An 8105-nucleotide genomic window follows, 5' to 3' on the forward strand; every position below is an offset into this window, starting at 1 on the left:
TTGAGTATAATATGTCTAGATATGGTTCTCATTGAGCACCTTGGTTGTGTATATTGATGTTTCTCATCAAATTTTGGAGGTTTTAGCCATTATTTCTTCAAATATTTTTGTTTCCCTTTCTCTCTCCTCTTTTTCTAGAGCTCCCATTATACATATGGTGGTATTCTTGATTTGTCCAACAAGTCTCTGAGGCTTTGTTCATTTTTTCCCACTCTTTTTTCTTTCTTTCCTCATATTCGATAATCTCAATTACCTATTGTACTAGTTTGTTAAGCTGCCAGAATGCAATATACCAGAAATGAAATGGCTTTTAAATAGGAAATGTAATAAGTTACAAATATACAGTTTAAGCCTATAAAAATGTCTAAACTAAGGCATCCAAGGAAAGATACCTTAATTCAAGAAAGGCCAATGGGTCTGGGATGCCTCTGTCAGCTGGGAGGGCACATACTCGTGTCTTGCTTCTGGGCTCCGTTGCTTTCAGCCTCCACTGCTGTCAGGTTCCTCATTTTGCTTCTCCAGGGCTACCTTTCATCTCTTGGCTCCCTTTGGCTCTCTCCAGGTTCTGGTTTACTTAACAGCTCATGGCGAAGCTCATGGCAATGTCTGCTGGGCTCCAAGCATCTCCAAACATCCGTGTCTCTGTTCTGAGCTCTCTCCAAAATGTTTCCTCAAATCTTTTAAATGACTCCAGTAAACTAATGAAGACCCACCTGGAAGGGGTGGAGTCACATTGCCATCTAACCAAAAGGTCACAGCCAGAATTGGGCACACTGCATCTCTGTGGAGATGATCTAATCAAAATTTTCTGTCCTGCAATGTTGAATCAGGATTAAAAAAATGGCTGCCCCCCACAAGATTGGATCAAGATTAAAGCATGGCTTTTCTGGGGTGCATAATATCTTCAAACCAGCACTTTCTTATCTTCAAGTTTGCTGATCCTTTCTTCTGACTGCTCAAATCTACTGTTGAGCTCCCTTTTGAAATTTTCATTTCTGCAATTGTCACTTTCAACTCTAAAATATCTGTTCCTTTTTATAATTTCTACCCATTTATTGATGTTCTCTAATCATTGAGACATTGTTTTCATACTTTTCTTTAGTTCTGTAGACATGGTTTCCTTTAGCTCTTTGAACATATTTAAAATAGCTGATTTAAAATCTTTGTCTAGTAAGGCCACCATATGGCCTTCCTTAGGGACAGTTTATATTGATTGTTTTATTCTCCTGTATATAGGCCATATTTTCTAGTTTCTTTGCACATTTTATATATTTTTGTTGAAATCTGGATATCTGAAATAATGTGGCAACCTTGGCAATCAGACTATCCCTCATTCCCAGTGTTTATTGTTGATGCTATTTGTTCCAGATGTTTTTGTTTGTTTAGTCACTTTTCTGAGCTAATTCATAAAACTCCATATTCTTTATGTGTGGCCACTGAAGTCTCTACCTAGGTAAGAGACTAGTGGTAAACTAGTGATTGGACATAGATTTCCTTAAATGCCTAAAACCAGTAAATCTCTTTGCCAAGGGTCTTTGTGTATGTGTGTTGGAGCAGCTAGGCATTTTATAACTCCACCTTAGCTTTCACTTCCTACTTACACAGAGCTTTACGATCAGACATGAAAACTTAGAGCCTCTTTAGTTCTTTTCTGAGCGTACATACAGTCACACACAAGTGCTTAGGTTTCTAGATTCCCAGGAATATGTCAGAGCTTCTCAGAATTCCTATGGACATCTCATTTACCAGGTTTTCCTTTTAAGCCTTTTAGCCCACTGTTTCCCCATCTGTTATCCATCACTTCAGGCAGCAGCAAAGTTAAAAACACTTTGGACGAATGAGCCCCTGGGGAGAAAACTTTTGGCATTGGGGAAACTCCATGTCATCCTTTTATAGGGAGTCTTCCAACCAACCAGATGGGTCAGATCGTGACACATCTTCTGGAATGAGACGTTGAAAGAGTTCCAACTCCTTTCTGTTCTCTCCAGTTGCTGCCAAGCCACACCAGGAATGTGGACTGTTAATTTTCAAGGCTATTGCTGAGCTGGAAAGCAGGAAATGGGACTAGGGAAAATCACCAACACCACTAATTTTGCTATTCTTACCAAGACTCAGCTGTTTCTTGAAGAAATATTTCCAGGATTGCTATAAGCCTTTGGTTAATTTCCATTTCCAGAGTTCTAAAAATGTTGAATTCTTGCTGGTTTGGTTTTTTTTTTTTGGCCAAGTTTTTCATTGCTTTTATGGAAGGGTCATGTTTTCTGGAGTCCCTTACTCCACCATTTTTCACTATCACTCTTTCCATAGTCTTTATGGACTATCGTAGACTTACTAAATTGAGTCTATAATTTTCTTGTTTTGTATGTTTCTTTTTTTCCATCTTTGTCCTACTTTCTGGGAGAATTTCTCAAGTTTCTTTTCAAATGATTGAATTTTTCATTTTTGCTAATATATTTCAAAGTCTAAGGACTTGTTATTTTTTCTTTGAATTCTATTTTTTCTATATAGCACTTCTGGTCTCATTTCTTGAAGGCAATATCTTCTCTTATTTTGTTTAAATTATTAATGTTAGTGTTTCTTCTCTTGCTTATCTTTGTTTCTCCAAACTGCTGTCCTCTGTTTTAGCCTCTATCTTTCATATTAGAAGCTCTTTGCAAATGTCTAGTGTTTAAGTTTGTTAAAGCTGCTAGAATGCAATATACCAGAAATGGAACAGCTTTTAAAGAGGAATTTATGAAATTGCAAGTTAACAATTCTAAGGCCATGAAAATGTCCAAACTAAGATATCCAGATAAAGGTACTTTAACTCCAAAGAAAGAGCCAATGAAGTTCAGAGTTACTCTCTCAGTTGGGAAGGCACATGAAGATGTCTGTTAGCTTTCTCTCCTGGCTTTCCCCAGGGGCATTTTCCTTTTTCATTTCCAAAGGTCTCTGGCTGTGTGGGCTCTGTTGGCTCTAAAGCTTTTTCCAAAATGTCTCCCTCTTAAAGAGCTCCAGTAAGTAACCCCACCTTGAATGGGTGGAGACACATGTCCATGGAAACCATCTAATCAAAAGTCACCACCCACAATTGGGTGGGTCACATCTCCATGGAAATGATAAAAAAGATCCCACCCAGCAATACTGAATGAGGATTAAAAAGCACAGTTTTTCTGGGGTAAATGACAGTTTCACATCAGCATGTCTAGTGATCCTTGACTACTCATATTTAAGCACTGTTCTCCAAAAAGCTGGTCAAAAACTACGTGTGTGTGTGTGTGTGTGTGTGTGTGTATATGTATGCTTTGTTTTAATCAGAAGAGACTAGATTTATATTTTAGAACAAACACTTTCCAATTCTCAGGCACTTAACACAATAAATGTTCATTTCCATAACAACATATCCAGTGAGGGTTGCTATGGTGCTCGGCCCCACAGTCACTCAGGGATCCAAGTTGATCTAGGTTCCATTCTTTTTTAGTTGTTCCATTTGAATCATGCAGCCTTTTCAGGACCTCATGAAGGGAATATATAACCAGAGTAATGGGTGCTGGTTCTTCTGTTTTATCCAGAAGCACCATAGCACTTCTGCCTATAGTGAATTGACCAGAACTGGTTACAATTAGGTCCAGTCTAATGCAAGTGGGTGGGGAAGTGTGGGAGAGCAGATGGCAGAATGCTTATAGGCCACTACTGCCTTTGCCACAAGTTATTTGTCCTAGGACTTCAGGGTACAGTGATCTGTTTTGGCCCTGGTGTGAGTATCTTCAGGTATTCTCTCTTGAGCTGTTCACAATTCCAAAAGGAGTCTCTTGTAACCTTCTACCTAGAGGTTGAGTTCTGAAAGCCAATGTTCCGGAGGCTGATGGGGAAGAAGGCTAGTGTGGAGAGGGGAATCTCAGTATTCTGTAGGTATATGGTCACTCATTCCCCCTACTTTTAGTTGGTACCCTTGTCGTCAACGCTGTCTGGAATCCATGGTTCTTTGGCTTTATCTTCTTCAGCTTCTAGGTGGGGAGAGCCAATCTGAGGGGCTCATCAGTTCTTTAAAGTCTTTTAACCAATTTTCCTGTTTTTAGCCCCACCATTATCTCCACTTTTGTGGGCATCTGGTGTCACCTTTCCTGCTGCCAGCTTAGGACATAGCCAAGTCAGCTCCCATTGATCCATCTGCTTTCCATCTTCTAAATTCCTTTTATTGTCGTCCCTCTCTTTCTTCATATGCCCATGGATTTGTATCCCTTAAAAAAAATCATTTTAGTGAAGTTTCTAGAGGGAGTAGAAGTAATGGATGTTTTCAATCCTCATTTTATATAAAAGACATATTCCTACAATTTTAAAAAAACTCTTTTTGGCTGACTATGCTTGGAATCTTATGTACAACTGATCACTACAAGTTGTTTTTATTGGAACTTGAGACAGCTCTGTCTCAACTGCCATCTTGGAAGCAAACAAAGGCATTTTACTCATCCTATCTTCTTTTTATGTGGAGAGTGGTTATATTGCTTAGCTCTGGGAATGGCAAGAACTCAATCCCACTAAGATAAGAAAGACTTACCTGATGAGGCACAAAAGGACCAGGTTTTTATAACTTGGGGAAAAACTGATCTTGTAGAATTTTTGTAGATGACAGATCATTGTTAATTCTAAGAAGCTTGATAGGCTAGGGTCACTGAATATAGAAAAGACAGTGTTCTTTCTGACTGTCCAGAACAAAATCCACCCACCAATCTGTTCTCCAGACCTAAAACTGTTGTGCTGTCTCTATGAACTTTCAGGGTGTGAAACAATAGCGTATTGTGGCTTTATCATGGCCTTTTTCAACTTAGAAGATGTATAGTGTCTCTTAATGTTTTGAGAGTTTATTTGATGGTTTATTTAAAGCTTGTTGAAAGCCCAGTTTGTTCTCTTTATAGGAGTAATAAAAGACCTGATTTCCAGAAACACATAGTTACTTAGCTTTTTTTTTTTCCCTTGAAGATTTTGCTTGAAGATATGGCAGAAGGAAAGGAGACCTTGGGGGTGCGGGTGAGACATGGGGACAGTATATGTAGTTTGCAGCCTGTAATAGACTTCTTGAAGACTTTATTTTACCTCCAGTATAAATGGGCCTTTTTCCCCTCCTTTTTTTTTTTTTTTTTATCCTTTCTAAAGGATGACAAAAAAGTCTTTGTGTTTGGAGCTTGACTTCTAAACCCTAGTATAGCAGGGTTTTGGGACTCAGTTAACCGACCTGCACTTATTATCTACTCTGAGTATATACTAGGCACCTTAGGTTAGCCCCATATACATACTTATAGGGGGACATTTGACATATTCAATTCCCTGGAGTAGTTGCTTCTAAGTTAAACCCTGGTGGCACCTACCAGGTATCATGACTAAGAACCATGGGCTAGAATTACAGAGCCCAAACAGGTCTTTTCATGCTTCCTAGGCCAGCTACCTTCTTCTAGCACATCAAGGAAGAAAAGCATGGTTTGAATGTAGCCTATGAGTTAATGTTCCCCTGGGAAGCCCTACAGCAATTCCAAAATGGAAGTCATGTTGTTCTTAATATTATCTCTCAGGATTGGCAAGGACAGTGTCTGAGGCAAAAGCAGGCAATGCTCCTCTTTGTGCCCCAACTCCTGAGAAAGGCCAGATGTCACCTTATTCAGCTGTTTGAAAATTGAATTGAGTTCAAGTAACCATCTGGTGTAGACAGAAGTTCAGTTAGTGTCGCCCATGGGGGAATGAGTACAGGGATGAATTCTGGCCAAGGGCTGGTTTCCACACTGTTGCCCGCGAAGTTAAAAGCCCCGGATAAGGCACCGCCACTGAGTTACAAGCCTCAATGCCTTTCTTTCACTTTGTTTTCTCTAACATCTTTTCCTCAGTCTTAACAACTGTCATGTGAACTTATTATCTTAAATATTTTTTAAAAGACCAGTTTGGGGAATGGGCTTCTCTACTTCTTCTACCCATCTCCAGGTATGATTCTAGGTAGATCTTCCTACTAGGCTTTCTTTTTAATTGAGGGAACAAATTGTGAGGCATCACTGTTTTTCATGTTGCATTTATTCCTGCCATTCATTTCTTCCTTTTGGAAAGGGACTCTAATTGGGACCTCATCTCAGGTCCCTCACTCGCAGACAGGGTGAGCAAGCATACTGCCCTTGTTCAAGGTTGCAGGTTTTGGTAACCTTAGTGAGATACTGGCAGAACCAGTGCTGAGGTGCTGAACTCTGCTCCCCATACAAAATAGTCCCTTTCTTTCCAGGCCAGAATAGTCCTTGAAAAAATTACCTTCTAAGCCTGAGCTCCATTTACTCAATACAGTACTTGAAGAATTGTGGCTACTTGATGTGCTGGATTTGGGAAACTAAGAGTCATCCTCATTCCCTTCTAAATTCTCTGTTGTATCTCTGGGGCTGGCTGTCTGGGAACTACTTTTTCCAGCCTCCCTTACCAGCAGGATTTGGGTTGAAATTCTACCAGCAGGAGGTGCCCATGTATGATTGGGAGAGTAGAAGAAAACTGAGGTCATTATTGCTTCAGCAACATGATGGATGAGACATGGGCTTTAGGAGACAGCAGGTGTGAGGTTTTGCTGTGACTTCTGGGACGTCCTCCTGTTGTTCATACCCTATGCTTTGGGGTAGCACATTTCCAGATCACAAATGGCACCAGTGGCAGTTTACTGGGTCCCTGAACTTTCCAATTTCCTGAAAGTTACTGGTGGCTTTCCCTGATTTTTATTCTCTCAGCCCATCCAACTGCATCGTACGCTTCTAATTCCCTGCTTTGAATCCCTTCCTATTTGAAATACCTACAGAGATTTTTATTCTCCTGGCTTAATCTTACTGACAGTACTGATTTTTAAAAAAAATAGAAAAAAAGTCATAAGAGAAAATGATCGGATGCTTTCTTAGTAAGAAAGGTGAGAGGTTTAGGAGGCAAAAGAGAGAAAAGGCAGACAAAGAAACCTTAGAGTGCGGAGGTTTATTCCTACGCTCTGGGTGGAGCTCACAGAGCCCAAGGTAGGGGCTGGTGAGTCTGTGCCTGGGTCTTGATGCGGGAGGTTTTTAAGCAAGGGGGTCAGGTGACATCCAGAAGGAGCGGCACATTTTGCACAACTCGAGTCACAGTGACCTTCCCTGTTCTCCCGACCTAACAAAAGGAATATTTGAAAATCATTAAGATCAACTCTAGGGGCTTGACTTGGAATAATTGCAGTTGATTTCAGAATTGAGAATTGGGAAAACTTGGCTCAGGTTTATCTAGGAAAGTTGGAGGAGGACAAAATGGAATATCATACGGATAAAAAATACGATTTCAAAACTATTTATCTTCCCATGCCACTGAACAAGGAATTCCTGACAGCAAAAGGATCTTGAGTGGAATAGATGCAACAAAGAAAAATGTAACCAGAATGAAAAATAATCTTCCTAATGCTGGTGTCCATGAGATGTAGGTGGAGAAAAGCTGATCGAAATAAAGAGATTTACTCCACAACAGCCAAAGGGGTGGGGAGAGAAAGAAACCTATATCTCAGTGAGTTGATAGCTCCTTAACGGTGTACTGGACAAACATTGTGATGTCTTTCAAATGAATGTCATCTGCACCCCATTCAAGCAGCCTTTTTGGAGTTTGCAAAATTGTAAGATTTGACTTCCCCTTACCTGCTGAGATGCATGACTTCCCCTCATCCTCTGCATACCAAAGGCACTTAGAGGGAATCCTACCCTGCACCCTGATATAAAAGAAATCCTGGAGTTTTTATATGTTTGACAATGGGTGCATAGTTGCCAATAAGTTTCTGCTTGTGAGGGTTTTCTATACCCCCCTTTTCTCATGCAGACTTTCAGTTAAAGACAAAGCCTGGTTTTAAAATTTAAGTCTGTTTTCTTATTTCCCCCTACTGAATCCATCCAGAGCAATTATTAAGGAAGATATGATCAAGCAATAGGGATGCGTTTCCTTTGTTATCTGTTAATAGCTACTCACACAGGATTGGACTTGAGAGAAGGAATTTCTGGAGATGGTGCCTCTTATCTGAGTTTCTGTCTTTCTTTGGAGCTTACATGCATTTCCCTCCTGCACTAATACCTGACCAGCTGGGTGTGGAGTACCTGGGGGTGGGGCCT

The sequence above is a fragment of the Tamandua tetradactyla genome, chromosome 12 (assembly GCF_023851605.1).
Source record: "Tamandua tetradactyla isolate mTamTet1 chromosome 12, mTamTet1.pri, whole genome shotgun sequence".
NCBI classification, from domain to species: domain Eukaryota; kingdom Metazoa; phylum Chordata; class Mammalia; order Pilosa; family Myrmecophagidae; genus Tamandua; species Tamandua tetradactyla.